A 10,797-nucleotide genomic window follows, 5' to 3' on the forward strand; every position below is an offset into this window, starting at 1 on the left:
CGCCTCCTCCTACTCCAGCTCTGTCTGTTCGTCCTCACCAGCAACAAAAGATATATGTGTGCCTCAGCGCATACCCCTCCCCCCCCCCTGAATGCGCTTCCTCCTTAGCGCCCTCATCTAATGGGTGGATGCACTCATCTCCTCGTTGTAGAATTAATGATAATGGCTGTGGCTAGCGGTATTGCTCTAACCCCTCCTGGTAGTGAAGGACATCAGATAAGCTGCGTTATGACCTATCTAGAATACGTGGGTGATAATAGAGTTACATCAAAAGGTACATCAATCGCCGAGTGATATCGTGAATCTAACTTGGGTGCTATACTGGCCTTGTTCTCTGAGACGGAAGTAAGAGGGTCAGCGAAAGCACTCAGCCAAACACCTCACCTCCACATCTACACTGCTGGCCATTAAAATTGCTACACCAAGAAGAAATGCAGATGATAAACGGGTATTCATTGGACAAATATACTAGAACTGACATGTGATTACATTTTCACGCAATTTGGGTGCATAAATCCTGAGAAATCAGTACCCAGAACAACCACCTCTGGCCGTAATAACGGCCTCCATACGCCTGGGCATTGAGTCAAACAGCGTGGATGGCGTGTACAGGTACAGCTGCCCATGCAGCTTCAACACGATACCACAGTTCATCAAGAGTAGTGACCGGCGTATTGTGACGAGCCAGTTGCTCGGCCACCATTGACCAGACGTTTTCAATTGGTGAGAGAACTGGAAAATGTGCTGGCCAGGGCAGCAGTCGAACATTTCCTGTATCCAGAAAGGCCCGAACAGGAACTGCAATATGCTGTCGTACATTATCCTGCTGAAATGTAGTGTTTCGCAGGGATCGAATGAGGGGTAGAGCCACGGGTCGTAACACATCTGAATTGTAACGTCCACAGTTCAAAGTGCCGTCAATGCTAACAAGAGGTGACCGAGACGTGTAACCAATGACACCGCATACCATCACGCCGGGTGATACGCCAGCATGGAGATGACGAATACATGCTTCCAATGTGCGTTCACCGCGATGTCGCCACACACGGATGCGCCCATCATGATGCTGTAAACAGAACCTGGATTCATCCGAAAAAATGCGTTTTCCCATTCGTGCACCCAGGTACGTCGTTGAATACACCATCGCAGGCAATCCTGTCTGTGATGCAGCGTCAAGGGTAACCGCAGCCATGGTCTCCGAGCTGATAGTCCATACTGCTGCAAACGTCGTCGAACTGTTTGTGCAGATGGTTGTCGTCTTGCGACCGTCCCCATCTGTTGACTCAGGGATCGAGACGTGGCTGCACGATCCGTTACAACCGTGCGGATAAGATGCCTGTCATCTCGACTGCTAGTGATACGAGGCCGTTGGGATCCAGCACGGCGTTCCGTGTTACCGTCCTGAACCCACCGATTCCATATTGTAACAATCATTGGATCCTGACCAACGCGAGCAGCAATGTCGCGATACGACAATCCGCAATCGCGATGGGCTACAATCCGACCTTTATCAAAGTCGGAAACGTGATGGTACGCATTTTTCCTCCTTACACGAGGCATCACAACAACGTTTCACCAGGCAACGCCGGTCAACTGCTGTTTGTGTATGAGAAATCGGTTGGAAACTTTCCTCATGTCAGCACGTTGTAGGTGTCGCCACCGGCGCCAACCTTGTGTTAATGCTCTGAAAAGCTAATCATTTGCATATCACAGTATCTTCTTCCTGTCGGTTAAATTTCGCGTCTGTAGCACGTCATCTTCGTGGTGTAGCAATTTTAATGGCCAGTAGTGTATATTCATGTCTATGATCCTAAATGGAGGTTTATATAAAACTCCCTAAGGACATAACTGTTAAGAAGGCATGTATTAACGTTCAAAATGAACAGGATAACGTTTGTTTTGCATTGTCAATCCTGGCCTATGAATGAAAAATTAAACAGCACCCATAGTATATTTCTCGATATGGAATAGGTCTTAACCTTCGTGGATGTTATAAATTTGATGCTATCAAGTTCCCTGTAAAGATTCAGGACATACCAAAATTTGAGACACAGAATCCCGGAATATCAGTTCACTTTTATGGCCTGAATAAGAAGCAGAAAAGCAAGCCAGATGAGCAGGACAAGCATACTATAGATGGATCACTCCATTTTTCGAGAAATGCAGGTGACCATGATCTTCATGTAAAGATGGTGCTCTTCTCTGAAGGTGATAATGAGCATTATGTATAAATGAAAGACGTGTTGCATGGGGGCTTAATTATATATAATGCAAATATTTTTAATTTTAGTAGCTGTCTGTCCGGTTACGCAGTCTCGTAACCGGTTGGCCCTGACTAGTATTACTCCGCAATCTGACTGCATAGAATAACAACAAACAATGAAAGGAAATTTCCGTTAACACAATTAATTAAGTCCCCAGCAACTATAAAAGCTACGAAACCAAAACTACGAAACAACAAAGCACAAGTGTAACTGTTCTGTGTGTGGAAGTGTGATTCAACGTACACATCTGACACGGTTCTTCCTCAATAAGACAAGGTATTTTTAGCACCATTTACACTGAAGTAATTTAAAAAAACATAAATACTATAATTGCACATAGGAACCAGAATTACACTCTAATACATGAACACAAGCCAGATGATTTGTTGACTGAACCTGTGACCAAGAGACATTGTTAGTTAGGAGATTTAAAAAAAATAAAAAAAATGTTTTTACCTTCATATATATTGACGAAAAATACACTCTGATCATTACAACATCCCCATTCGAACAGCATCGGCTGTCTAGCCCATCAGAACAACTGCACACGACATGCTCACCACTAGTACGGCTATCGACATCCTCTCAACAAGCACTAACCACGGCAACCTCAGAACTACTACTTCCCACAGCAACTTCTGAACAAGCACTGCCAGTGGAGGCGACGGAATAAAACTCTTTGGCGCAATCTCTGGCGCTGTGACGCAGTGTAGCCGCCTTTCATATGCCCCTCCTCCACGGGCTAGAATTTGATGGTATTTTTGCCAGCATTGGTGGTGAAAATACCACGAAATTCGTCCAAAGAATACAGACAAAAATAAAAGATAATATTAATAAGTAAATATCACATAACTAAATTTTGGCTTTGCACTGACCCTTCAATAACCTAACATATAAAATACAGTAATGAATACAAATGCTTTCATACATGTGATTTTACATAATAGTTTACACAAGTATCAGTCAATCAATGGCACCTGCAATGACGAATAGGTGTAGGTAAGAGTTTCATAACATTTCATAAACAGTAAATACACAAAAAATCAGTTTATACAAATATTCACATAAAATCTTTTCAATAGTTCAATAAACAAGTAGCACTCCTCAGAATAGTTGACAGTTCCAAAAGTGGCACCCAGCAATGTTGAACAGGTGCAGACACCAACAAGTAACATCTTTTTAGTAGAAACAGTTCCATCAGTGGCAACCAGTAATGTTGACAGGTGCAGGTAACAGTCCATAATATTCACTATCACTAATCAGACAGTTCATCAGAGTTTATCAGCAGAAATTAAACATTTCCAAGTGGCACCCATCATGTTGAACAAGTGCAGGTAACAGTCCATAATATTCACTATCACTAATCAGACAGTTCATCAGAGTTCATTAGCACAAATTAAACATTTCCAAGTGGCACCCACCAATGTTAATACGTGTAAGCACGAACAACAGTTTGAATGCACACACAATTGCTTTTACAAAATAATCATCAATGCTCTTACACTAGAGATACATATAATAATAAACACACAAATGATATCAGATAACTGTCATATTAAATATTACAAATACACAAATATCAGTAAACCTATAATATTTATGGGTGTCAGTGCAAGCCACAACAAACAAGTAAAATAATATTTAGGAGATAGGTCGGTACCAATTATTTGGGATTAAGAATGGAAAACACACAAAACACACTCACTCATCTTTCATCCACATTAAGTACTACTGTGTAATCGAATAGTGTTAACTGTGTAAATGCAATTCTGTCAAAATTTGATGTTCAACATGTGTATCAAGTAGTAGTGGCAACAGTGTATAACAGTCAATAATAGTTAGTCAACGTCATAGTCATCATGTCAAGACCAATGTTTGCCAAGCCAAATCAAAATGTACGGTTGCTGAACAACTGTCAGTGTGCAAATATGCAAATATGCAAATCATTAAATAAAAGAAATGCATACATGACCTCTAACAGCCTTTACTTTGAATTACTTTCAGTAAGTAAGTATGAGTACGGAATGTGAATGATCATAATATTTCACAGTGTGTACACCACTACAAGAATCATGGCAAAACAGAAGCAAACATGTGGAGTATTTCTTGTGTCAAGTGCAATATGCAAATATTTCCTCTCTCCAAAAAAAAAAGTATATACTGCTTATTGATTTAACAAAGTGTGTGTGTAGACAATCTTCCTTCTACTTGAGTGTTCTAGTCTGCCATCTTCATCCTCCTTGTTCCATATAAACCAACAAAAAAAATATGCTCCTCACTTACTTTACCTCTTATCCACCAAAACTCCAATAATCATCAGCATCACATAATCTTAATACTTCAATAATACCTCATACGTCTATACATATAAACCTTATCATCAATATGATTTACCTTACCTCTTGTCCACCAAAACTCCAATAATCATCAACTCCACATAATCTCAATACCTCAATAATACCTCTTGAATACGTCCATACATATAAACCCTATCGCCAAAACCATTTCACTTCCATAACAACTCTTTCCTCTAGTCAGTCTCCTCGAACAAGTACAGATAAAATCCTAGTGCAAACTTCAATTCATCATCCCATACAATCCGAAGACACAATGTCCACACACAACCTCTGTGTATTTCATCTGATCCAAATCTTCTACTCATTATGAATTATAAAATACATTTTGGTTACCTTGTCCATCATTAAATAAAAGAAATGCATACATGACCTCTAACAGCCCTTACTTTGAATTACTTTCAGTAAGTAAGTATGAGTACGGAATGTGAATGATCATAATATTTCACAGTGTGTACACCACTACAAGAATCATGGCAAAACAGAAGCAAACATGTGGAGTATTTCTTGTGTCAAGTGTCACTTGCTATTTCAATTGCTCACGAAGAATGCAGTGTAATAACTGTCAATGGTCTAAACCTAGTGTTGGTATGTCATGTCGTTAGCTTCCTTCCTATTAGCATACATTTATACAGCTTCCATAAAACCTCCAGCTCATGTGACTTCAATGAAGTTTCTTGTACCAATGTCGTTCGTAGCATTATAGCAGTTCATTTTCTTATCTTAAAATATAAGGCACTGAGCGTAAGCAAAACAAGCAATAGCGAGTAAATATACCAGTAGAGAGAAGAATGTCAACAAGTGGATGCAGCACAATCCCTACAACGAGGCTCTGCCAAGCAAACAACCTAAACTCTATGTTCGTACACAGTATATCAGCATTTCTATATACCAAATTAAAGAGTAGTTATGACAGCAAAACAGAAATGTGTAAATATGCAATCCATACGCAAAGCAGCAAATATGTATCTTACATAATAAACAGGTCATTAGCATCATATCAGCATAAGCAAATAAATGTTCATGTGTAATCTTAATAAGTAAACATGAAGGCGCAAGCAGATAAATCACAAAGTATAACTTACATACATAACCATGTCAGCACAATTAATCATGTGACAATTATAATTTAAATAAATAAGCACAGCAGGCACATAATAAAAAAAATGTGACATCAGTAAAAAAGCAGTGCAGCCAAGCGATGCATAATATACATAAGTAACAACCCTGTTCATTAATAAAACATTGTCAAAATCAGCAAATGTACGCAAGCACGTCGCTTCACAAGTAAATTCATAGAACATGAAATTTAGCACAAAGTATAAATCACGTAATCGCGAGCAGCAAATTACGTCTGAAGTACGTACCTAGGCGGAAATATGTTTCCTGAAAAATAAACTCAATTAATAGTTACCATTTTAGTCTATTACTTTCTTCTTCGAAATTACATTCTTCCTGAAATTTTCTCGATAGCAAGTCCTCTTAACGTCGGACACACACAGAACTTACCTGAAGTTCTTAAATATTTTATACAACCGTATCCTGAAAAATACTGAACGTTAATAACATAATTTATTAAGTCACTATAGCTTTATACAGAATTTATTTGGAGAAATTAGACTGTGTATTTGTTTACGGTTGTCAGTGCATTCGCATTGAGCGCTCGATCAGCTGTAGGTAAGCGTGACGTAGGAAGTAGTTGTTTGCGGTCAACGACTGCCTTGTGCGGCGCGCAGACTTGACTGTTGCTTTGAGTATTTGCCGCCGCCAGAACACGGCGCGGTATCCTTGCATTTCCCGTGTGTTTACGTATAACTGTTAGTTTCTCAAAAGTATGTCATTCCACAAAAATTTTAACGTTTGATATATGATGTATTCCCTTAGAGCGCCGAGATTTAAGAGTTCCTACTTCGACAGTGTTATCATGAATAATTTTGCGAACCCTATATGGACCGTTATAAAGCAGAAAAAATTTGTGACACAAGCCCTTTCCTTTGTGAGACAAACGATGAGACTTAATTAACACCTTTTGACCAACTGACAAGGTTTTTAAACGACCAGGACGTTTAGCTGATTTCTCTCTTTTAGCAGCCGCAGATGCAATATTTTGTAGAGCCAGGTTGACAAATTCAGTATGTCGCAGTTTCCGTGGAGGCGGAAAAGGAACGATTTTAGAAATGCGATTTGTCGGTGATTTATTTTTTAATATCAATATAGGCGGTAAAGAAGTTGAATCATTTGGGAGTTCATTCAGAATGTTTTGAAAAATATGTAGATACTGATCCCAAGTTCTGTGATTCTGATGACAATAAAGTCGACACAATTTATTGACTTCCTTCATCCATCTCTCTGAAGCGTTAGATTGAGGGTGAAAAAGTGAAATGTAAATTGGTTTAATCTTACGACGCCGTAGAGTACGAAGCCAAATTTTAGAGCGAAACTGTGATCCATTATCTGATATAACCTTATCAACATGACCCACTTCTTTAAGAAAATGTTTGATGAAAGCGTTAGATACTGAACGAGCTGTTGTTTTGCGTAAAGGTCTAAAACACACATATTTTGATGTCAATTCCACTGCTACCAAAATGTACGCAGAACCATTAGTAGAACGAACCACTGGACCGAACAAATCGACTGCAGCATGTCCTTTAATTTCGCTGGAATGATAGGAAACAACGGTGCTCTCTGAGAAATAATTGGCGGCTTAGCCTTTTGATATAATTTGCATTTGGCAAGAACGGATCGAATACGTTTTTCCATATTACTGAAGTAGCAATTTTCTCGTAATTTATGAAAGCATTTTCTGGGACCAAAGTGTGCATAACTGAAATGTGTATACCAAATCAATTTATTAACCCACTCATCAGGAATACAAACTAACCAAACAGAGTTGTCGACCAATTTTCGTTTAAAAAGAATATCATTGCGAACTAAATAATACTGTCTAATCGCTACGCTTTCCTTTCTCCTCCACTTCTCCCTAATGTCCTTCCAGATTGGATCCTTGTTTTGCTCCTTAGCGATGTCCTGCAGCGAAGACGAAATAAAATTTTCAAACGCAACACCTTGAATATACATCAAACAATAATTGTTTTCTTTGCAGTCCTCCTCAGCACTTTGTTTCAAAACCCTGTATGTAAACAATACTAAAATCAAATTCCTGTAGATACAGCGCCCATCGTGACAATCTTCCATGTGTTAATTTTGTTGACATAAGAAATTCCAGAGCTCGATGATCGGTGTAAACCTTAGTATGTCTGCCATACAAAAATGTCCGAAATTTTGTGAAAGCCCAAACAACAGCCAAGGCTTCAAGTTCCGTAATCGAATAATTCTTTTCTGATTTAGAGAGAACACGACTTCCAAATGCAATAGTTTTCTGTACTACAACGCCTTTTCTTCTATCTCTTGAAATAAATGTGCACCTACGCCTTTGTATGATGAGTCCGTCGCCAAACAAAAATCTTTAGATAGATCCGGATGTGAAAGAAGTGGAGCAGCAACTAAAGCATCACGAAGTTGTTCAAATTCTGATAGAGCTTCCTCATCCCAACACCAATTAGAATTCTTTCCAGATAGTTCACATAAACGAGGTGTGGACAAATTGTCCAATCTAACAAAGCGTCTAAGAAAATTACAGACACCAAGGAAACTACGAACATCACGTTTTGTAGTAGGAACAGCATAATTCGAATAGCATCTAGTTTCTCTGGATCAGGAAGAATACCTTCTGTAGAAATAATATGACCCAAGAAATTTCACCTGAGAACGAGCAAATTCAGATTTTTCCAAGTTCACTGTAATGCCAACTCTTGCAAAAATGCGTAATAATGAATCCAAAATTTTGTTGTGCTCACTCCAAGAACGTTTAGCAATAAGAATATCGTCAACATATGAAGTGACATTGTCACGAAGATAAACAGGTAAAATTTCTTTTAAACTACGAATGAATGCTGCAGAAAATATAGTAAGTCCAAACGGTAATTTCCGAAATCACTTTTGAGTAAAATAGTCATATCCGGTTATTCTTTACCGACTCTCTAGATAGATTGATAGTTGAAGAGTTGTTTTGATAGATACAAAGAATAGTAAAAGAGTAGGCAGCAGTGCAGAAAACTAAAAGGGAAATAGCACCACTACAGCTCGGGGCCCTGTGCACGCTATGGCACATATTCACTTGGTGTAGCGAATCCCCTGAGGACATAAATAGCCGTACATAAATTCCAGTTTGTGTCTTAGTGGCCAATTTGGTGGAAGTACGTACATAAATTGATCTAACTATGAACATGGATGTATGTCATTCTTAGAATTGCGAAAGATCTTAAATTTCTGAACAGTTAAAAAGTGTTTATAGTCAAAGTTTTCGCCTCGTGGCGACAAAGACCTACCGCGTCTGGTGGTGGTGGTTTGTGTTTAACGTCCCGTCGACAACGAGGTCATTAGAGACGGAGCGCAAGCTCGGGTTAGGGAAGGATTGGGAAGGAAATCGGCCGTGCCCTTTCACAGGAACCATCCCGGCATTTGCCTGAAACGATTTAGGGAAATCACGGAAAACCTAAATCAGGATGGCCGGAGACGGGATTGAACCGTCGTCCTCCCGAATGCGTACCGCGTCTGTCCCAGACGCAATGTCGATTATTGTCAAGTTCGCGCGCCTGGCGCTCTCTTGTTGCATCTCGTAAATGAAATAAATTATTTTCTTCAAAGCCCTCTGCTATCTGTGTTTCTAAATTTCTTCTACTGTCATTTCCTACAATTTCGCTTTCTATTTGTTTGACTTGCTTTCGTAACGCCTCAAATTCCCTTTTAACGCGTTCATTAAATTTTCCCTGATTTTCAACATGTTTATTTATGTTCTGGTACTCTTCGGTTTCTGCAAATGGCAATGGAGCTGTATCATCTGAATCTCTGTCCCCATTTAAACTAAGACTTGTCAATTTATCTGAACTCTCCTCAACTCTTCCGATAAGTCACCTATTTGTTCTTTCTGTTTATTAACGTCTTCCGTAAGTGTCGCGACTCGGGTTTCGGTATTGACACATTTAGTAGTTAAATGTTCACACTGTTGTGTTAGGTTATTTATTCTGTCAATTGGTACTGATTCCTTGATTCTTTCAAATATTTCTTCCTTATCGTGTGCACGTTGTAAATGTAACTCTGAAAATTTTTGTACTAGCATGCGATCTCTTTCTTCCTGTTCTCTATCATGTTCCTTTTGTCTAATTTCTATTGAAATTAATCTATTATTGTGAGCATTCAAAATCGGTTGTACTTCTCTAATTTCTTTCTTTAATTCATCTTTCATGTTTTTGAAACATGTCTCTATTCGTGAGTCTAACCGTGTTTCCATTGTTCCCATATCAGTTTCTAACCGTGTTGCCAATGTTCCCATATCTGTTTTAATTGTTCCTATTTGTGATCCCACTGTTTTTAATTCAGATCTTAACTGTGATCCCAGTGAGTCTAATCGTGTTTCCATTGTTCCCATCTCTGTTTTAATTGTTCCTATTTGTGAGTCTAACTGTGATTCCACTGTTTTTAATTCAGATCCCAAATTTAATATTGTACTCATCAACTGCTCCACATTGACTGGTTCGAAATTCTTTTCGCCCCTAACATTTCCCGCAAAACCAGCTTCCTTCGTCATAGCTGTAAAGCTATCTGTGTTCGAAACTATTCCAGAATCTTCTGTCGTTAATCTCGTATTCTGAAAAATTATTGATTGTGAAAAGTTTTGAAATGGTTCCGGACTATTTTCCCTGTTTATTAAATTATTTTCTACCTCATTATTCATCATACTGTTCTCCTGTGTTGGCGAGTTCGCCATGTTAACAATTTCGTCATTCTGACTATCCATCATTTTTGCCTTTTTCATCGATCGCGTAATCATTTACAAAACATACAAAACTCGTCACTATACGAAAATTACACACAATATGACACTTTATCACCAACAATACTATTCACACGAAATGCTTCCCGACAAACACGCCTAACGAACAATTAAAACCTTCACAATTGCACAAAATTGTCAAACCCGTATACAAGACATCAAAAATTAAATTCCACAAAAATACTGTCAGAAGAATGGCAAGACAACTACAAATGTTCAATTACCAAATCTACACATGCAATATAGACTACAATTACTAAACTACAAATTACTAAAACAATAC

Source organism: Schistocerca nitens, chromosome 1, assembly GCF_023898315.1.
Source record: "Schistocerca nitens isolate TAMUIC-IGC-003100 chromosome 1, iqSchNite1.1, whole genome shotgun sequence".
Classification (NCBI taxonomy): Eukaryota; Metazoa; Arthropoda; class Insecta; order Orthoptera; family Acrididae; genus Schistocerca; species Schistocerca nitens.